Genomic DNA, 22,899 nt, shown 5'->3' on the forward strand with positions numbered 1-22,899 from the left:
GGCCCAACTGCCTTCTCAATCCGGCCCGCGGACGGTCTGGGAATCAGTGTGTTTTTACATGAGTAGAATGTGTCCTATTATTTAAAATGCATCTCTGGGTTATTTGTGGGGCCTGCCTGGTGTTTTTACATGAGTAGAATTGTGCTTTTATTTAAAATGCATCTCTGGGGTATTTGTGGGGCATAGGAATTCATTTCCCCCCAAAAAAATATAGTCCGGCCCCCCAGAAGGTCTGAGGGACAGTGGACCGGCCCCCTGCTGAAAAAGTTTGCTGACCCCTGAACTAGTGTTTTAAAACTATTTAACTATGTTGTTTGCTGCCTTGGGGTTCTTTTTTTCCAATAAGGAAAGGGGGGGGAATGTTGGTATGCAAATGCAAAGAAACACCGCTTCTTATGCTAGGTTCGTGCAGAAGCTTCCTGGGATCCTAACAAACGTACCGTGCATCACCCAACTCCAGTATCCCAGTTTTCCAGTGGTCCTGCTTCCCCCTTTTGGGTTATACTTCCTTGGGAGCAGTGCTCCCATTCCCGCCACATCCTGCCTCTGAGTCTGTCCTGTTCCAGCTGCTCTGCCAAGTGGGGGGGGGGGTGTTATGTACTGAGTTGAATAGGATCCAAACTGCAGCAGTCTGATTGGTCCTAGAACAATAGGATTCAGAATGCAGCAGTCTGATTGGTCCTAGAACAATAGGATTCAGAATGCAGCAGTCTGATTGGTCCTAGAACAATGCAGCAGTATGATTGGTTGGCAGGAACCACCCAATCATGCTCCAGATAGAAGTGAATCCACAACCTGATTGGCTTACAGTAGAATTCCGGAATTAGCCAATCATGTGCAGCCCATTGTGTAAAGAATGTATATAAAGCAGATACTTTGAGGGGACATTCATTCATTCCTCCTCAACACTATGAGCTGAATAAAGAGCATGAAAACAGTTTGCGACTCTGAGTACCGTATATTTCGGGGGGGGGGGGGCGATGGGACTGGTTGGGTAGAAGGCAGAGCGGCTAACAGTAGGTGGAGCCAGAGTCAGTGACAGTCTGAGCTAACTAATTCCAGCTTTGTCCTTGTCATCCTCCCTGCTGAGTTCTGCCAGCACAACACTGACACTAAGGAGGAAGAAGCTGACAGCCGGGGCCACACCTTGGATTGATTGAATGTAAGAAAGGAGGCAGGCAGGTGGGGGCTGGCTGAGGTTGGTGGAGCAGTGCCCCATTTGCCCAAACGGACCGGTTCCCACAGCCTGCTCCCTGGCAAAACAGCTCTGCTGGTGAAGTTTTCTGCTGGCACCTTTGCCGTGATGGTAGCATGTCTGGTGTTCTTCTTTCTTCTTCTTCTTTGTCTTCTTCTTCTTTTTGATACAATTTATTAATTTTATAGGGGCATGGGTGGCGCTGTGGGTTAAACCACAGAGCCTAGGACTTGCCAATCAGAAGGTCGGCGGTTTGAATCCCCACGACGGGGTGAGCTCCCGTTGCTCGGTCCCTACTCCTGCCAACCTAGCAGTTCGAAAGCACATCAAAGTAGATAAATAGGTACCACTCTGGCGGAAAGGTAAACAGCCTTCCGTACGCTGCTCTGGTTCGCCAGAAGCGGCTTAGTCATGCTGGCCACATGACCCGGAAGCTGTACACCAGCTCCCTCGCCCAATAAAGCGAGATGAGCACTGCAACCCCAGAGTCGGTCACAACTGGACCTAATGGTCAGGGGTCCCTTTACCTTTACTATTAATTTTATGCTAACTAAAAACAACAACAACAACAACACCCATTACAATCAAATATTTAAACCATAAGTCTTTACTTCCCTCCACTCCACTCCCCCGCCCGTTTCCATTATTTTATACTTGTTCATGCACGTCCATATGATCTTATATTCTTAATAATCTAATTTTAAAACCTTATTCCTATTGTTACTAATGACATCACAAAGCTTACATAATATGCATTCAACATTTCTCCTTTAAAAAAAAATCAATGTCCTTTTTCTTTCTTGGATTTCAAATTATTTAATATGTCCTGCATAGTTCAGTATTTTGCTTTGCCAATCTTCTTCTTCTTCTTCTTCTTTGCTGGTGACTTTTTTGTTCTGTAGAGATGGTCTGGTTTTGGCCTGGAATCCACTCTCAAATACAGGAGCCAAGTCTTTTGCTCTATAAGGCCGTCAAATCCTGTACCTCTCAATATCAAAACTTCAGTTTTTTTAAACAACAGTCATTTTCCACATTCTCTTCAGGTCTTTATATGTCTTTTCCCAGGCCTTTTTAATAGTTTTACATTGCCACCACATATGATAACCTCTAATAGTTTTTGCCCTCCCTTCCTGGTTCTTCTCTAACACAGCCAGAGCCTCCCAAATCATTTCACACGAGAGAACTTTTTATCTGTCAAAGCCCCCCAAATCATTTCACATAAGATACCATTTTTGTCTTGAATCACTCTTACTTTAATTCCATCCAAAGATCGTGCCGTAAATGTCTACAGCTCCCGTCGAGCATTAGACACAGTTGCAGTGTGGATTCACTGAAGGACCTAATAAAATTAGCAAAGTTCCTTCGACAACAGGTGTCTGAAGTCTGTCACACCTGCAATCCAAAACACACTTCTTCTTCAAAGAAACTAAAATGGGTCACCCATCAGTGCTACCCCCGATCTGATGTTGATAAATAAGGAGGCAGGCATGAGTAGAGCTTGGTAGACACCCTCAGGGACCAGCTTCGCTTCTCTCTATGTGTGAGAAGTGCCAGCTTGAATAGTCTGGTCAGCTTGAATAGTCTGAGATTTGTCTATTTTTGACTACACAAGTACCTACACACAAGCACACACACCAGAGTGAGGGCCTGTTCAGTCATATGAATGGCCTCATGACTCTAAAAGGCCTCTCAAAACATTTATATTGCCGATCAGAAGGTTGGCAGTTCGAATCCCCGCAACGGGGTGAGCTCCTGTTGCTCAGTCCCTGCTCCTGCCAACCTAGCAGTTCGAAAGCGCGTCAAAGTGCAAGTAGATAAATAGGTACCGCTCCAGCAGGAAGGTAAATGGCGTTTCCATGCACTGCTCTGGTTCGCCAGAAGCGGCTTAGTCATGCAGGCCACATGACCCGGAAGCTGTCTGTGGACAAACACCGGCTCCCTCGGCCAGTAAAGCGAGATGAGCGCCGCAACCCCAGAGTCGCCCGTGACTGGACTTAACGGTCAGGGGTCCCTTTACCTTTACTGCTTATTTTAAAGGGGTTGCAATTGTAGGTTTCAAATCCTTAGTTCCACGTGCTCCATTTCTGCATTAAACAAATAATAATAATAATAATAATAATAATATAATTATAATAATAATTTATTAATATCCCTGCCTCCCCAGCCAAAGCCAGGCTCAGAGCGGCTAACAACAATAAAAGTAACACAGCATTTTAAAATAAATTCATTCTAAAATTAATTCAGAAACAAATTAATGGCAACCATTGGGCTAGAGTTCTATGAGGATTACCAAAGGAGGGGGTCGAACTGTGCCTTGGCCACACCTCGTGAGGTGGGATATAAATGCTTTAGTCAATAAACAAAAAGGATATCTTTACTTAAAACTCATGATGTGAAAACCAAAATTAAGATCAAGCCAAGCCACATAACGCAGCAGAACCCAGCCCAGAGGGAGGAAATGGGTGGAGAATCTCTCACAAACACTGATCCTCTTCAAAGATTGTGGTCTGGGAGATTTGCAATGACAGCTGGGTCACCAGTCTAGACGGGGAACCAGTCACAAAGACATAGAAGGAACTGGATGGTGATGGTGGGAAATGTTCTCTTTGCTTGTCTTCTCCTGCTCTGGAAGGTAGGACTCAAACCAATGGCTTCAAGCTACATGAAAGGACATTTCGACTTAACACTTGGAAAAACTTTCTGACAGCAAGAGCTGTTTGGCAGTGGAATAAGAGGTGGTGGATTCTCCTTCCTTGGTTTTTTATTATTATTATTATCTTTTATTTCCAAAACCGAAAAAAGAAAAATTCAAATTCAACATCCATATTCATTTTCTAACTTAAACCTATTACATAATTAACTGCCGTATTTTTCGCTCTATAAGACGCACCAGACCACAAGACGCACCTAGTTTTTGGAGGAGGAAAACATGGGGGGAAAAATCTGAATCTCAGAAGCCAGAACAGCTGCGCAGTGAAAGCAGCAATCCCTCTTGCTGTTCTGGCTTCTGGGATAGCTGCACAGCCTGCATTCGCTCCATAAGACGCACACACATTTCCCCTTACTTTTTAGGAGGGGAAAAGTGAGTCTTATAGAGCAAAAAATACGGTAAATTAAAATAATAATAATAATAATAATAATAATAATAATAATAATAATAATAATTTATTTGTACCCCGCCCATCTGGCTGGGTTTCCCCAGCCACTCTGGGCAGCTTCCATAGAAACCAGAAAACACTAAAATATCATACATTAAAAACTTCCCTGAACAGGGCTGCCTTAAGATGTCTTCTGAATGTCAGGTAGTTGTTTATCGTTTTGACATCTGATGGGAGGGCGTTCCACAGGGCGGGCGCCACTACCGAAAAGGCCCTCTGCCTGGTTCCCTGTAGCTTTGCTTCTCGCAATGAGGGAACCGCCAGAAGACCCTCGGCGCTGGACCTCAGCGTCCGGGCAGAACGATGGGGGTGGAGACGCTCCTTCAGGTATACTGGGCCGAGGCCGTTTAGGGCTTTAAAGGTCAACACCAACACTTTGAATTGTGCTCGGAAACGTACTGGGAGCCAATGTAGGTCTTTCAAGACCGGTGTTATATGGTCTCGGCGGCCGTCCCCAGTCACCAGTCTAGCTGCCGCATTCTGGATTAGCTGTAGTTTCCAAGTCACCTTCAAAGGTAGCCCCACGTAGAGCGCATTGCAGTAGTCCAAGCGGGAGATAACTAGAGCCTGCACCACTCTGGTGAGACAGTCCGCAGGCAGGTATGGTCTCAGCCTGCGTACCAGGTGGAGTTGGTAGACAGCTGCCCTGGATACAGAATTGACCTGCGCCTCCATGGACAGCTGTGAGTCCAAAATGACTCCCAGGCTACGCACCTGGTCCTTCAGGGGCACAGTTACCCTATTCACGACCAGGGAGTCCTCCACACCAGCCCGCCCCCTGTCTCCCAAAAACAGTACTTCTGTCTTGTCAGGATTCAGCTCCAATCCATTAGCCGCCATCCATCCTCCAACCGCCTCCAGGCACTCACCAGGACCTTCACCGCCTTCACTGGTTCTGATTTGAAAGAGAGGTAGAGCTGGGTATCATCTGCATATTGATGGACACCCAGTCCAAACCCCCTGATGATTTCTCCCAGTGGCTTCATATAGATGTTAAAAAGCATGGGGGAGAGGACGGAACCCTGAGGTACCCCACAAGTGAGGGCCCAAGGGTCTGAACACTCATCCCCCACCACCACTTTCTGAACACGGCCCAGGAGGAAGGAGCGAAACCACTGTATAACAGTGCCCCCAGCTCCCAACCCCTCTAGACGGTCCAGAAGGATGTTATGGTCGATGGTATCAAAGGCCGCTGAGAGATCCAGCAGAACTAGGAAACAACTCTCACCTTTGTCCCTAGCTCGCCGGAGATCATCAACCAGTGCGACCAAGGCAGTTTCAGTCCCATGATGAGGCCTGAACCCTGATTGGAAGGGATCCAAATGGTCCGCATCCTCCAGGCGTGCCTGGAGTTGTTCAGCAACCACACGCTCAATCACCTTGCCCAAGAATGGAAGATTTGAGACTGGGCGATAGTTGGCCATACTGGCCGGGTCTAAAGATGGTTTTTTAAGAAGCGGTTTAACGACCGCCTCTTTCAGCGGATCTGGGAATGTTCCCTCACAGAGGGAAGCATTCACCACCCCGCAGAGCCCATCGCCCAGCCCTTCTCGGCTTGCTTTTATTAGCCAGGATGGGCAAGGATCAAGGAGACAGGTGGTTGGTTTCATGCGTCCAAGCAGCCTGTCCACATCCTCGGGGGTAACAGATTGAAATTGATTCCATGCAACTTGACCAGACAGGGCTCTAGCACTCTCCCGCCCCAGCCCTGCTCCCACGGTGGTGTCTAGCTCCTTCCGAATATGAGCGATTTTATCTGCAAAAAACTTTGCAAAATCGTTGCAGGAGATCTTGGGGTCTTTACAAGGCCCCGGTGGTAAAGGTGGTTCCGTTAAATTGCGGACCACCTGAAAGAGTCTCCTGCTACTATTTTTTGCAGATGCAATAGAGGCGGTGAAGAAAGTATACCTAATTACTCTAAATTTCTCTTTGCTGTATACAAATACAACACAGTTAGAAATTTTATATTAAAGCTTTTGTATTATAAATAATATTTCAAATTCCCCTATACCCCCCCCCGTTCCCCTTTACCCATGTGTATTTTATTTTTACTTCTTCCGTCTTGTTGTGTTGTTATAATTTAATCATTGTTCAGCTGATTCTTTTATTATTTCCTTGCTTACCCCTGCACGTTTTACACGTTATCTATTAATATTCCAGGTCCGGAACCATATTTTTTCATATACTGTATTCCTTCACTCCCTCCCACTCTTTAATTATTCTCTGATTTGAATGGCCTCTAATAGTTGCTGTCATTTTTGCCATTTCCACAAACTCACAGAGTTTACTTTGCCATTCTAATAATGATGGTATTTTCTCCGCCTTGGGGGCTTTTAAGCAGAGGTTGGATGGACATCTGTCATGGATGCTTTAGCTGAGATTCCTGCATTGCAGGGGGTTGGACTAGATGACCCCTGGGGGTCCCTTCCAGCTCTAAGATCCTATGATCCTATTACTCTATGCTTGCAGAAGGCGCTCTATATTCTCACACTTTCCCTTCACTCCAGGAACAGCTTCTTCTGTTCAGGAACAGCTTCTTCTTATCTACAAATATCCACACCAGCAGGTCCGGTACTTAAGAGGTCTCTAATGCCATTCACAGGGATGCAGGTGGCGCTGTGGGTTAAACCACAGAGCCTAGGACTTGCCGATCAGAAGGTCAGCGGTTCGAATCCCTGTGATGGGGTGAGCTCCCGTTGCTCTGTCTCTGCTCCTGCCAACCTAGCAGTTTGAAAGCACGTCAAAGTGCAAGTAGATAAACAGGTACCGCTCCAGCGGGAAGGTAAACGGCATTTCCGTGAGCTCCTCTGGTTCGCCTGAAGCGGCTTAGTCATGCTGGCCACATGACCCGGAAGCTGTACGCCAGCTCCCTCGGCCACTAAAGCGAGATGAGCGCTGCAACCCCAGAGTTGGTCACGACTGGACCTAATGGTCAGGGCCCCCTTTACCTTATATATAGGGTGCCTACATTTTAAGTAAGAGCTTAATAATTATTTCACTCTTAATATACTTCTTCTTAATTGTATTTCAGTTCAACAATTACTTGTATAAAATACATTTTTTTAAAATGTGCAAATGGCTTTAGATACCTATTAGGGTTAGGGTTAGGTCACGACTGGACCTAACGGTCAGGGGTTCTTTACCTTTAATGCCATTCACATTTGCACAGAAGGGGAATCTGCCATTTTAGGGCCAGGCCTATATGACTGATATATGCAAAGCTGTTTTCCCCCAATGCTTACGATTCCATATCTGATTCACAGTCAGCCGGCCTCTGCAGAGCTTTTTACAGCAACCCAACGCATTATTCTTAGACACTGAGAAGCAGTAATGAGTGGCTAGGCAACCTTTTCTGTTTTGCAGCCATGGGGCTGGTGATCATCCATTCACTCTTTACCAGAGTCAGTTTGAGCTGCCTAAGGATAGGTACCAGGATACACAGTTGGCGTTTGTTCTGTCGTTTCCTGGTCTCACCATTTAGTGGTTCAACACAGTGCCTCACACCTTTGTGTCTGCAGCTATGCAAATCAGCACAGACACTTCTTTAAAACTCAAAACGGTTTTTTAAAAAATGGTTTTGATCTGACGTTTTTAGCAGTGTACAGTTCTGAAAAGGTTGTGGTGAAGTCTAACTGACTGCAAGCATGCTTCTCCTTTATCTCCACTGTCTCCCTTCTCGGTTTTGGTTCCTCTCCTGTCTCAATGCATCACGTGGAGTGCTCACAATTTGAATCATGTTTCTGGCTAAGCTGCGTTAGATCATTGCAGGAACCACAAACCCTCTTGTTGGAGTTTTGAAACAAAACAGCTTTTTTGGGGGGGGGAGACTGTAAGCTTTCATGGATTAGGGCCCATTTCATCAGGTGTGTTGTCTATCATTTGACCACGAGGACTATCTAGTCCAGCCCCCTGAAATGCAGGAATCATTTGCCCGACACAGGGTTCAAACCCGCGACCTTGAGTCTCATGCTCTACGAGATCCCAACTAAAGAAGAATGGCAACTTAAAGAAGATGGAATATGCACAGCCTTGCAGACCTAACATACAAAATAAGAGAACAAGAACAACATACATTTAAAGAAGACTGGGAAATGTTTATTGAATATATGGGGGTGGGAATTGTGTAAACATGAAAACATAGGCAGCATTAAGATAAATTCAACAGTGCAAACAAGTTTTGTAGGACGTAATAAGGGAACACTGAATGGCTTCCTTTATGTAAAATATGCAGGGATTTATGATATGCAAATGAACCATGGAAAGAGAAGAAAGGAAGTCACTGACATTTTTTTTAAAATCATTTTTATTGATTTTCCAATAAAAACAGCCAATCAACTTATCCACATCATAATCCAATTAAAAACAAGAAATTAAAATTAAAAAAGACCAAATTGTAATCCAAATTGTATTTATTAATTTTTCGGGGCTCCCCATAGTCTGGACCTCTGAAGCGTATCTCCAAATCTTCGTCGTTGACATTTTAGGCTTGTTTAAATGAATATTCTGAAGTCTAAAACAAAAATATATATATAGACACAGTGCTTTTTTCGGGGGGGGGGGACACAGGGGTACGCATACCCCTAGCCATTTTGTGAATCTAAGTTTGGCCTCATTGAGGGGCAGTATTTCAATATGAGAAGGAAAGTGAGAGTGCCCCTAAACATTTTTTTTATATAGTGAGTCTCATGCTCTACCGATGATGGAGCCTGCTTCTTCTCAACCTGGAGGGCTACTCAGCAATGAAGCGGGATCCGAAATGTGCCCAATGCCTGCTGCTTCCTGCCTTGCCAGGGGTTGGGCTAGATGACCCCTGCGGGTCCCTCTCAACTGGGCGCTTCCGGGCGCTAGGACCCAACGTGCGAGGCGCCTGGCCGGGGGAGCGCCGGCCCTAGGACCCAGCGGCAGCGCCGCTCCGAGATACACCTGTGCCTGGGGCGGCGGAGTTTCCCGCTGGCTCGCCCGGGGTCGGCGGCAGGTGAGAAGTCCGGCGGGCGGGACCCGCCTCCTCCGGGCTCCACCTGCGCCAGAGCGGAGGCTGCCCCGCAGTCGCGGCCAGAGAGCGCGCCGACCTCCGCGCCGAGGTGGTCCCGGGCGAGGTGAGTGCAGCCTCTCCGCCTTTGTGCTTCGGACTCCGGGAATCGGGGCGCGGACCCACTTTTTCTGGGGCTGGGGAGCCGCTAGGCTGGGGTCCTTCCTTGGCCACGGGGGGGGGGCAGGCGCGCGTCCCCCCCATCCTTGGTGGCTTTCCCGTTTGAGGAGGAAGCGCATTTGGGGACAGGGTCCCGTGGGGGGGGGATGCTGAAGGCGTGGGGGGCTTCCCCCTGGAATTGGGGTGAATTCGTGGCTGCGCGGGGATGCTTTCACCTGTGGTAACCCCCCCCCCCCTAAAAAGTGTCCTAGTGATACAAATATACATGAGAAGGCTTTAATATTTTTCCTCTTTTTGAAAATCTCGTTTTAACTCCTGGCGATCCAAATAGAGAGGAGGGGGCTTTATTTTTGTGTTTCTTAGTCCCGCTAAACTATTGCCTTAGGAAAGATGTCGGGGGGAGGGTGTGGTTGGGTTGCGTTGGAGGCGAGTTGAAAGATGGGACCCGGCTACTTCAGATGTCCTCTTTCTGCTTCCTCCTGGCTGTCTTCTCCCTCCCATCTCTCCTTCCTCAAACTATCCTGAACAAATGGAAAGCGGGTTTTGCCACTGGGAGTAAACCACCTTAACTATCCATTCACTTGTCAGTTCTTTCCAGCCCTTTCCACTGAAGGTCATGTGGGGTCAAATATTGCACGCGGACTGACTTGAAGGAGGGGTGGCTTCTTATTGTGACACAGTCATTGCACTCGGGTCTCTGGTTCACAGGTCCGACAGGTTTTGAACCAATACCGAAACCTGCAAAACTTGCTTAATCGGGGCATAGAGCGGGGATTGCTTCTGCGGATGTGGGTGTGAGTGCGCCACAGGAAGCGGCACTTTTCTCAAATCTCCTTCGACTCTGCCTAAAAGCAGACTCTGGTTTGCGTCCCTGTGATTTTGAAATGCTGCGCCTATCCTGCATTAACATCATTCACAAGTGCACCCAAATAACCCCTTGTGAGGTTCAAATGTTCATTAGGCATTGAAAATTTAGGCATGACAGCTTTTGTGAGTGTGTAGGCTTTGGGAAGGATGCGGGTGGTGCTGTGGGTTAAACCACAGAGCCTAGGACTTGCTAGTCAGAAGGTCGGTGGTTCGAATCCCTGCGACGGGGTGAGCTCCCATTGCTCAGTCCCAGCTCCTGCCCACCTAGCAGTTTGAAAGCACGTCAAAGTGCAAGTAGATAAATAGGTACCACTCAGGTGGGAAGGTAAACAGTGTTTCCGTGTGCTGCTCTGGTTCGCCAGAAGCAGCTTGGTCATGCTGGCCACATGACCTGGAAGCTGTACGCCGGCTCCCTCGGCCAATAAATTGAGATGAGCGCCGCAACCCCAGAGTCGGCCATGACTGGACCTAATGGTCAGGGGTCCCTTTACCTTTACCTAGGCTTTGGGGAGGCTTGCAAGTTGCCCTTTATGTTGCAGTGATGATCCCCATTCCATTGCATGCAACTTTATAGACTAGCAGCAGCCAATGTTGTTCCTTTCCACTGTTGTTGTTGTTGTTGTTGTTTAGTCGTTTAGTCATGTCCGACTCTTCGTGATCCCATGGACCAGAGCACGCCAGGCACTCCTGTCTTCCACTGCCTCCCGCAGTTTGGTCAAACTCATGTTCGTAGCTTCGAGAACACTGTCCAACCATCTCGTCCTCTGTCGTCCCCTTCTCCTTGTGCCCTCCATCTTTCCCAACATCAGGGTCTTTTCCAGGGAGTCTTCTGTTCTCATGAGGTGGCCAAAGTATTGGAGCCTCAGCTTCAGGATCTGTCCTTCCAGTGAGCACTCGGGGCTGATTTCCTTCAGAATGGAGAGGTTTGATCTTCTTGCAGTCCATGGGACTCTCAAGAGTCTCCTCCAGCACCAGAATTCAAAAGTATCAATTCTTTGGCAATCAGACTTCTTTATGGTTGTTGGACTCCAACTCCTATCATCCTTGGCTATTGGCCCTGCTGGCTGATGCAGCTGATTGGAATTGGAGATGCAGCAATTCTCTAAACTCCACCTGCAGTTGTTGTTGTAGTAGTTGTTGTTACTCCTATTACTAAAGAGTAAACCGGGCTAAAGCAAATCTCAGAATGGACCTTCTCCAGAGGTGGTGGACTCTCCTTCCTTGGAGGTTTTCAAGCAGAGGTTTTTAAGAACATCTGTTTTGGATGTTTTAGTTGAGACTTCTGCATTGCAGGGAGTTCGACTGGTTTGCTCTTGTGGTCCCTTCTAATTCTGTGGTTCTAACTGTAGTGAAAAGAGTATGTTCAACAATGTATGTAGTAAGGGAGGTTGTATTATCCAGTATTGCAAGTGGGGAGTGAGAGATGTTTGTTGGAGACTACCTAGTCCATGGGTAGGCAAACTGGGGCTGAATCCGGCCCAATCGCCTTTTAAATCTGGCCCACGGATGGTCTGGGAATCAGTGTGTTTTTACATGAGTAGAATGTGTCCTTTTATTTAAAATGCATCTCTGGGTTATTTGTGGTGTCTGCCTGCTGTTTTTACATGAGTAGAATGTGTGCTTTTATTAAAATGCACCTCTGGGTTATTTGTGGGGCATAGGAATTTGTTCATATTTTTTTTTTCAAAATATAGTCCAGCCCCCCACAAGGTCTGAGGGACAGTGAACTGGCCCCATGCTGAAAAAGTTTGCTGACCCCTGAGAGTGGGTTGATAATTTAGGCAACGGTTTAATCAGGGACATCTGTGTCCACAGCTTAGACTTTCAGTACAGTTTAGTTTCTTTGGACAATTTAGCACAAATGTCTAGGGAAGTTATTCTATCCATCTGAAAGATTGGATTGGCAGACACCACAATCCCACCATCACCAAACAACAAAAATAAAACTACAATTAGGGAGTGATTAGTCGCTGCAGTCATGACACTGATGTTTCTCTTTTGAGATGCGACTTGCCCAGTCCACCCAACCCCCTGTCACAAGTTGGGACCATTTGCAATCCCACTTTTTTTTCCCCCTGTGAAAAGTATGCCCGTGTCAAGAGAAGATTCAACATGTGCTCAGATCGTGGGTCATTTTTTTTGTCTGCAACACAGGGCAGCACTCACAAGTGGCAAAAGTGACAGTGATTGCACTCATCTTCTGATGAGGAAAAAAATCTCGGTTGTCCAGTTTCTCTGCAGACAACTTGACATGCAAAGTTGGCACCTATGCATGTATGCACTGAGTCTGCAATCAGATTATACCACTACATTACTGACCTTCCCCAACCTAGTGCCCTTTAGATGTTCTGCACTACAACTCCCATCAGCTTCAGCCACTGTGGACCAAAGATTAAAGATGATGGGAGTTGTAGTCCCATGACATGTGGAAAGGCACAGCCTATACTTGACTTTCTTTTTAAAAAAAGTGCAAACAAAAATTGCTTGGGGGGACAATGGCACCACAATATGTCTTCAGTAAGCAGTGCATTGCAAAGCTGCATTCATTTTCATTTCCTCCCCCTTCCCCCTCCTCAACTTTGCCTAAAGGTAGGTGAGCTGCTGCCACTCAACTGAGCATTAGATGTTTTCCCTTCCAGCCAGTCTCATCTCAAGTTTTTTTTCTGGAAACGCTGAGTATCATTACCTCCATCGCTCTGTAAGAACCAATGGGCTTCAATCGTTCCAGCAGATTTATTTACGTGTATTCAGATGTTGGGACTTGGGTGGCGCTGTGGGTTAAGCCACAGAGCCTAGGACTTGCCGATTAGAAGGTCAGGGGTTCGAATCCCGCGACGGGGTGAGCTCTTGTTGCTCGGTCCCTGCTCCTGCCAACCTAGCAGTTCAAAAGCACGTCAAAGTGCAAGTAGATAAATAGGTACCACTCCGGCAGGAAGGTAAACAGTGTTTCCGTGCGCTGCTCTGGTTCGCCAGAAGCGGCTTAGTCATGCTGGCCACATGTCCCGGAAGCTGTATGCCGGCTCCCTCGGCCAGTAAAGCGAGATGAGCGCCGCAACCCCAGAGTCGGTCACGACTGGACCTAATGGTCAGGGGTCCCTTTACTTTTACCTTTATGCAGATCTTACAGGTGGATGGGGCAGGAAGAGAAGTCTGTGGGTAATATGATGTGCAGCTACTGCAAATGAAAAAGCAGTCGATCAAAACTCATTGTTACACTGTTGTCTGGAGGTCAACATAAGGTTGTGGGGCAATACTTCATGGCAGTCATCCAGAGCCCTACTCAGTAGTATGAGCAAGAGGGCTCCAAATGTTGGAGGATTATCACAATTTGAAGTAATGCACATTGCCATCTAAGGTGCTCACCCAGCCACCCATCAACACCATTCAGTCCAGAGTCTAAAATAGCAAAACTGAATAGCAAAACTGCATGTGTTACAGGGTGTGTGTTTTTTTTTTGGGGGGGGGTCAAACTTACATTCCAAGAATGCTCCAACAACTCCTCAATGAGCAGATGAAACTCCAGACTTCTACACTGTACTTGGGGGAAAGATCCATTGAGTTCAATGGGACTTGCTTCTGAGTAAATGTGCATAGGATCAGGCTCCACACTGATTTTTTAAAATGCAGCAGTGATCTTGTCGAAGGCTGGTGCACACCTTTTATACAGGTGGTGCAGTTGTTGTGAGAATAAACCATTTTTATTTTTATTTTTTTAAAGGATTACCTTGTGCTCTTTTCCCTCAGATGGAGAGAAAGTGGGGGATTTAGAGTACAGTCCTGTGCCCATCTGCTCAGTGGTAAATCCTGTCCGATGGAGTTTATTCTCAGGAAAGCACCTATAAAGATTGCATCTTTAAAGTCTAGTTCAAATGAAGGGTTAACCTCTGTGCCAGCTAGACAGCCCTGCATGGAAAGGTTAGCAGCTGCTTGAAAGATAACAGCCTTTCTTGCCACAGAGTTAACTGATGCAAGACTAAACTTGCTAGATCGCTTACCTTTTCTTTAAAAAAAAAAATTGGCTGATAGTGAGCAGTAACTCAAAGGGACAGCAGGGTGAACACCAAGCAACATTTGAAAGCACCATCACCTGTGGGCTTTGATCAAAACCTTGGTTTTCATCTTAAATATAAATATGTATGATTTCAAGTGGGGACTATTAGTGGGGGGGGGGGGTCAGAAACAAGTGAGCTCCTGTTGTTCAGTCCCAGCTCCTGCCCACCTAGCAGTTTGAAAGCATGTCAAAGTGCAAGTAGATAAATAGGTACCACTCTGGCGGGAAGGTGAATGGTTTTTCCGTGCGCTGCTCTGGTTTGCCGGAAGTGGCTTAGTCATGCTGGCCACATGACCCAGAAGCTGTACGCCGGCTCCCTCGGCCAATAAAGCGAGATGAGCGCCACAACCCCAGAGTCGTCCGTAACTGGACCTAATGGTCAGGGGTCCCTTTACCTTTACTCTTTTTAAAAACAAAGTAAAGGGGTTGAGGGGGATTAACAGCGCAGATACACAGAAGACGCTTTCCAGGTGCACCTTTTATTGCACATTCCTGAAGATTTGTGCTCATGACGGTGTCAGGGCAGTTTCACCCAGTCCCACCCATTTGCAATACTATTTGCACCTGCATGTCTGGTAACTTCCTGCTCCAGCTCCATAAACTTTTTATACCACAAGCGTTCCAGGGTGATGGTGGAAGTGCCCTGCTTTTGTGGCACTTTAGCTTCTCCAGAAAACAATAATGCACCAGCTCTGGGGAAGCATTTCAGAACAACTTATAAAGCAGAATAAAGCTCCATTAATGCACATACCAAGAACACATTGCAGAGAATGGCAGACAAGGAGATTTCTTTATCCTCTTCCTCTGTCATAGTAACTCTGAGGGCTGAACTGAGTTGTGGGTGGTAGTATTACCGTATTTTTTGCTCTATAAGACTCACTTTTTCCGTCCTAAAAAGTAAGAGGAAATGTGTGTGCGTCTTATGGAGCAAATGCAGACTGCGCAGCTATCCCAGAAGCCAGAACAGCAAGAGGGATCGCCGCTTTCACTGCGCAGCGATCCCTCTTGCTGTTCTGGCTTCTGAGATTCAGATTTTTTTTTTCTTGTTTTTCTCCTCCAAAAACTAGGTGTGTCTTGTGGTCTGGTGCATCTTATAGAGTGAAAAATACGGTATATTGCTGCTCCAGATGCTCTGTTTATTGAGCACTCATCCTGCTTTCGGAAAGCTTACACAGAGTTTATATCTGAACTTCACTGAGCATTCACTTTCATTCATTTGCTGGGCAAATGACAACGATCATTAAACTTGATTTACTTTGCATTGTGTTTACACATTGTACCCTGACTGTTCGCTCCACACTTTTAAAAATGCATTTTCCCGTTGCTTTCCTAATCCCAACCACAAAAAGTCTGTTTCTTCCCCACTCCCCACCCCCCAAGTGGATTAGTTGCCCTATGGTGACAGTATGCTTTAATTCACTTTAATTGTGCAAACCTAAATTTCCCAGAATGCGCTTGAATTCCTCCCACAAAATACTGACAGTCTGGATGGAGGCGGAACCTGCCCCTCACCTCATCCCCTCCCACTGGAGTAAACTGGATGAATTGCCTCTTCTAGCATCCCATCAGAATGCCTTCTTTGTCTGAGACATGGGCTATTAATGTGCTCTGTCATTTTTTGCAAGGCCTATTTCACAAGTAGCAAACCTAAGCCTACAATTATATCATCTGTTAATGATGGAGTGCTTTGAAGTGAAAGTAGCTTGCAGCCAAGTGTTTCGGCCCCAGGAACAATTTTCTCCTGGCATCCTGAATGCGTTTCAAAGAGGAGCGCCTGATTACTTTATAGATTTCAGATTCCTGAGAGGCATGATTCTTGTGAGCCAGTGTGATGTAACTGGCAGTGGCTATCCAGATTTCCTACGGTCAAGGAAATTTCTTTATGTCAATTTGACCGCTGTATAGCTGCGTTTTGTAGAAGATTCTGGGATGTGCTCGGTTCACAAGAGTGCCAGGCATTCTGACCAGTGGCAGAGGAATCCTCTCTGGCACCCAGGGTGGGGTAGCCCGTATGGAGTGCGCATGTGGGGGAGGCCATATGGGCTGCACATGTGTGGCAACCATACAGGATGCCGCACATGCGCCCTCTGTATGGGCTGCCGCTTGTGCGTGGCAGCCATATGGGCTGCCGTTTGCACGGCGTCCATACGGACTGCGCATGTGTGGCATTCCATACAGACTGCCCGCGCCCTCGGCCGCTCTACAGCTGGGGAGAGGCAGGGGCCATCTTGTCAACCTCCCCAAAGTGGCACCCACGGCGGCCCGCCCCCGACGCCCCCCACTTTGTACACCCCTGATTCTGACTATGTCTCACTGTCAACCCAAATGGAGTGAGAGAGTGCCTTAGAACATATCGGGCATGTCACTGCAGCTGGTGACACTTGTCTACAGTTATGGATCTTTATGAGTCACGGGATTCCCAATAATGCAGTCCTATAACAATTTGTATAGGAGTGGAGGCATACCCTGCAAGTGTTCCAGGGGGGAAAAGGACAACTGAAGCCATTTTTGTTGCTCTGATATTGCGTGAATTGACAACACGATTCCCTCCCCCCCAAAAAAGATTTTGCACAGTGCCCAGCAACGCGAAATCATGGCAATCAAAATGGCTGCCGTGCTCTGGCGATAAAAACAGGAGGTGGCATCCCAGATTTTGACTTCAAAGTTTTGGCAGGTCCGTGGAGAGTTTGTGCATGTTTACTCAGAAGTAAGACCCAGTATGTTCAATGGGAACAGTTCCAGGTAAGCGTGCATATTTAGCATTGCAGGTTGAGGCAAAAGTGGGAGGAAGAAAGCCTGGAACAATTGTGATATGAAAAATTACTGGATTTTACCAGGAAGGCATATATCTGCCCCAAAACATTTGTAGGAGCAAATGGTAGTGAAAGCAGGAACACGTATAACTGCCCTGATAGTATCATGAGCACAAATCATGATGAATGCTTAATAGAAATTGCAACTGGAGGCGGCTGTGCTTTTTTCCATCCTTTTCTCTTTCTGCCACGAGCCACAGTTTGCAGCATGCGTTCTCCTCCCAGAACCCAGTTCCCCCCGAAGAGTTGGCACATCTAGAGGGAAAGGCATCTGTAGTGCTTGCAGCCAAAGGATTACAAGTGCACCTTGATTTCTCAAGAAGATACCCTGGGTGTGCTGTACTTGGAGACCTTATCTCAAAGCTGCTATCTGCCATGCCATTGCAGAAGCAGCAGGTGGATTTCTTGGTTTTTACACTGAGTTAAAATCCAATGATCACTGCAGATGGTGACAGCAGCCACGAAATTAAAAGACCCCTGCTTCTTGGGAGAAGGGCAATGACAGCCCTAGACAGCATCTTGAGAAGTAGAGACATCACCTTGCCAACAAAGGTTCGTATAGTTAAAGCTATGGTTTTCCCAGTAGTGATGTATGGAAGTGAGAGCTGGACCATAAAGAAGGCTGATCGCCGAAGAATTGATGCTTTTGAATTATGGTGCTGGAGGAGACTCTTGAGAGTCCCATGGACTGCAAGAAGATCAAACCTCTCCATACTGAAGGAAATCAACCCTGAGTGCTCACTGGAAGGACAGATTGTGAAGCTGAGGCTCCAGTACTTTGGCCACCTCATGAGAAGAGAAGACTCCCTGGAGAAGACCCTGATGTTGGGAAAGATGGAGGGCACAAGGAGAAGGGGACAGCAGAGGACGAGATGGTTGGATAGTGTTTTCGAAGTTACCAGCATGAGTTTGACCAAACTGCGGAAGGCAGTGGAGGACAGAGGTGCCTGGCGTTCTCTGGTCCATGGGGTCACGAAGAGTCGGACACGACTAAACGACTAAACAACAACAACAACAACAACAACAAAATCCAGAATGCAATTGGACAGTCTTGGCTTCTGAAATTCTCAGATTTCATCTTTTAGGCAAATAAGCCCTTTTGCCTTCATGCGCAAAAGGAATTTGACAGATGTGGCTACAATTGTGCCTCTCATTTCTACATGTATACACATAGATACCACTCCCCAAGGCGTTTATTATTATTTTTACTCCCAGTGTTTTCTTGGTGACAGAAAGATGCTCTTGAATACCAGAGAAGGCTCATTGGAGCAGTTAATAAGGGTGTAAGTAGAGGCACAGATGATCGGTGATCAGGAGCTCCTCCCTTTTTTGTGTGTCTGATTAGGAGCGAGTTATTAACCCATCCTCCCCACAACCATTTCACAATATAAATCTCACACCCTTACTGGCAGACATCCCCAAACTGTTTTGGGACTACGACTCCCATCATCCTTAGCTAACAGGACCAGTGGTCAGGGATGATGGGAATTGTAGTCCCAAAACATCTGGAGGGCCGAGTTTGGGGGTGCCTGCCCCATGGCAAGAAGGCTGATGGAAGCCAGCTGAGGAACCTTCAGTGCTCATTCCAGAGCATGTTGATGGCATTCCAGCTTTGGAAAAGGCTTCCCATCTTTCTCATTGTATGAAAATTTTGTGGACTTTCCTTCCTACCAATTGCTCATCCAGGAGATGCCAGCGGCTATGATTGCAAGATTAGGGCGGGAATAGAGGCAGCTTCTAGGCAGGATTCTAGGTACAGTGGTATCTCGGGTTACAGACGCTTCAGGTTATAGACTCCCTTACCCAGAAATAGTACCTCGGGATAAGAACTTTGCTTCAGGATGAGAACAGAAATCGTGCGGCGGCGGCACAGCAGCAGTGGGAGGCCCCATTAGCTAAAGTGGTACCTCTGGTTAAGAACAGGAAGACAGAAATGCCTGGTGTGCTCTGGTCAATGGGGTCACGAAGAGTCGGACACGACTAAACAACAACAACCACTGTATTGTAATCCAGGCCGTAATCCAGATTCCTATGGTTATCTCAGGTGTGGGGGAGCTGGACTCCAACTCCTATCCGCCTCAGCAAGCATCGCCAATGGCCAGGGATGGTGCAAGTTTTATTTATTTATTTTTTAAAATAATATTTATTCAAAGTTTAAGGATTACAAAAAGAAAAAAGAAAAATACAAAATACAAAAGAGTACAACAACAACAAAAAGAAAAACATACACTCATTTTTTAAAAAAGGGAAAAGAACGGATTATACCTTTACGTAACTTCCTTCCTTTACTTATTTCCTTGACCTCCTCACACCCCCCATTTTTGTATTCTAGTTCAAAACCTTATTTCAGCAAATCCTTCCAACCTTATTTTCATTTAGATAATTTAATTTAATATATTATAGTTTAACGTTCTCTCTTTCATCAATTTCATCAACTCATTTTTACTTAATCCTTTATATCATTTCTACCAAAACCACATAACATTCTTTTTCCAACATCTTTCTAACAATCCTTAATTTTACAATATTTTTGTAAATATACTTTATTTTTTTTTTTCAATCTTCTTCCATCGACTCTTCTCCTTGGTCCCGGATTCTGCCAGTCATCTCAGCCAGTTCCATGTATTCCATCACCTTCGTCTGCCATTCTTCCCGGGTGGGTGATTCTTGTGTCTTCCAATACTTTGCGATGAGTATTCTTGCTGCTGTTGTGGCATACATAAAGAAAGTTCTATCGGTGGTGCAAGTTTTAGTTCAGCAACATCTGCAGGGCCACAGCTCCCCCATAGCTGGCTTATCTCCACGTTGCTGGTGGGATATCTGAAGCCTGGTGCTCTCCCTGCATGCAAGTTTGCTTTGGCGATGGTGTTCTTTTCCATACAACGTGTTTGGCATCAAAATGCCAGCCAGACCTCGGCCTTGACTCGCTGGATTAGTCCTTTCCAGGAACAATCCGATAAATATATATATTTTTAACAAAACCTGTTACTGATTTCCCGTCTGCAAATTAAGCACCTTGAGAGAGAAGCAACTTGCCTGAGATCAGATTGTGGCTGAGTGACATTTGAACTTCCTGCTTCAGTTAAAAGCAAGCAGTTTAGAGGGTTTAATCTGTTGTGTGGCTTGGTCCCAACTTGTTTAAGCAACTGCTGCTTCCACCATCTACTTCAGCCGGTAGTATATTATGAATGGTCACATGGTAGTGTTGCCTCCTCAAGTCTGTAAATCACTTTCTGTTTCCTAGAGCCTTTTGGCACCTGCAGAAGTGGCTGGTACTGAATGTGAGGGAAGTGGCCGCTCTTGCACAGTTTTCTGTTTCTCGAGTAGCAGCTGCCATGATTTATAGGCTCCTTTGGCAAATGATCTGTTTGCTGTAGCAACCAATACTGTTTTACACGTACTACGCCTGGCTTGCTTTATATTCTTTATTTATTTGTCACTTTAGTCATAAAAATGACTCAAAGCGACAGTGGTACCTCAGGTTACATACGCTTCAGGTTACAGACTCCGCTAACCCAGAAATAGTGCTTCAGGTTAAGAATTTTGCTTCAGGATGAGAACAGAAATCGTGCTCTGGCAGTGCGGCAGCAGCAGGAGGCCCCATTAGCTAAAGTGGTGCTTCAGGTTAAGAACAGTTTCAGGTTAAGTACAGACCTCCAGAACGAATTAAGTACTTAACCTGAGGTACCACAGTAAAGGGAAAGGGACCCCTGACCGTTAGGTCCAGTCGCAGACGACTCTGGGGTTGCGGCGCTCATCTCGCTTTACTGGCCGATGGAGCCGGCGTACAGCTTCCGTGTCATGTGGCCAGCATGACTAAGCCGCTTCTGGCAAACCAGAGCAGCGCACGGAAACGCCGTTTACCTTCCTGTTGGAGCGGTACCTATTTATCTACTTGCACTTTGTATGCTTTTGAACTGCTAGGTGAGCAGGAGCAGAGACCGAGCAACGGGAGCTCACCCCGTCACGGGGATTCGAACCACCGACCTTCTGATCAGTAAGCCCTGGGCTCTGTCATTTAACCCACAGTGCCACCCGCGTCCCACAAACACAGTAGAAATACTAAAAACCAATATAGCAGAACTATTAAAATACTGTTTCAAATATTTCAAAATGTATTGCTCATTGATACACAGAGAGAGAGAGAGAGAAGGAAGGAGGGAGGGAGAAAGAGATGCACAAATCGCTAAGACCAGAGACAGAGCATCAGAATCAATGCATACAAAGTCCGCTGTCATAACTGGCTAGTTATAAACATCCCCTCTCAAAATCTGTACACCATACATTAACATGCATTGTCTTCAGCCTATTTGACAAATTGGGCAGTCTTTTATGATGTGTAATAATCCATGCCAGCCAATAAAAATGAAGTTAGGTTTAAAGGAGAGTTATTACTGATTCCCATCATTAGGAGCTCAAGAAACTGAGCTTCGGGGCTTATTTTATTGGATAAGAAGGGTGTGTGTACACACAGTTGATCTTCAGCTGTGTCGCTGCCCCTGGCTTGCCCCTGAATGGAGAGACTGGGAGAAGGAGGAGGAGTGGGGTGTAGGAACCTTTAATTTTGGCATGGCTGGAATGTAGCCAACTGCACAATGGTAAGAGTCATATCCGTTGCTGGGCACATTTCTGACTCTGGCGCTGCCCATCACCAGCATGCAGCACCCAGAACATTGCCTGCCAGGGAATATAGCCCTTGGGCTGAAAACCATTCCCCGCCCCTGGTTACAAATGCAACACCCCTCTAAACAGGTGCAGCTCTTAATGCTACGAGTGCGTATATGTGAGCCAAGGTATTTTCCTTTTTCTCTTTGTTCACCTTTGTATGAAATAAAAGCAAACACACACGGAAAACCTGGTGTGGTTCCTTTCTGCTTATCCTCATATGACTTGCTTGCTCTGCTCCACTGTGGCCAGCTTAGCCAGTCTTTGCTTGAAATGATGATTCAAGGCAATACTCTATTCTTTCTTCTCTAAAGTGTAATCCTTGGGTGGTCTGATAATTGGAAATATGGCCTATTACTGGAAATATGACCTGATAACTGGAAATATGGCTATTTTTGGAACCTGAATGTCCGACGAGGATTCCACGGCTTCCGATTGGCTGCAGGAGCTTCCCGCAGCCAATCAGAAGCAGTGCTTTGGTTTCTGAACGTTTTGGAAGTTGAACAGACTTCCGGAATGGATTCCGTTCAACTTCCAAGGTACGACTGTGCCTAAGAAGCACAGTTTGGGACTCTGCTTGGCTTCTTTTCTAAGTGGACGTGTGGTCTTTACATGCAAGCAAGTTGGGAGTAATTAAAAGTAGTGAAGAGGGAACTCTCCCCCACTTGATTTGTGGGAAAGGAACGTGGTTTGGAAAAGGAGGGCTTGTTTTGCATGCAGAACATCCCAGGCTTAGTTCCTGGCATCTCAGGGGAAATAGGCAGTGTGAAAGACCTCTTTTCTGCTTGGGATCTTGAAGAGCTGCTGCCATTCAAACCATGGACATTTCTGGATGAAACGGACAGATGGTCTGAGGGAGTACAGCCTAGCTCCCTATGCAGCGCTGTGTGTATGAGCTTTGTCAGCAAGCATCAAGGTCAGCCCCAAACATTTTGCTGCCTGAGGCACAGTGGCGAAACTCCATGGTCCGGTACTGGGGGGGCGGGGAGCAGGTGGGGGCA

The 22,899-nt window shown here is 46.4% G+C and overlaps 1 protein-coding gene across 2 annotated transcripts in view; it reads left to right on the forward strand.

The window, feature by feature from the left end:
* The first annotated feature begins 3,715 nt into the window (after nucleotides 1-3,715).
* Nucleotides 3,716-22,899, forward strand: part of GALNT6 (polypeptide N-acetylgalactosaminyltransferase 6) — a 62,242-nt gene continuing 43,058 nt past the window's right edge. Inside the window, exon 1 of one of the 2 annotated variants that reach the window (XM_083729418.1) lies at nucleotides 3,716-3,827. The gene's annotated coding sequence lies outside the window, so the exon portion shown is untranslated. Of the gene's footprint in view, nucleotides 3,828-9,226; nucleotides 9,450-22,899 lie in introns of those variants that run through there. The other variant, XM_083729417.1, reaches the window with a different exon arrangement.

The sequence above is a fragment of the Podarcis gaigeae genome, assembly GCF_964106915.1.
Source record: "Podarcis gaigeae genome assembly, chromosome: 2".
Taxonomy (NCBI): Eukaryota; Metazoa; Chordata; class Lepidosauria; order Squamata; family Lacertidae; genus Podarcis; species Podarcis gaigeae.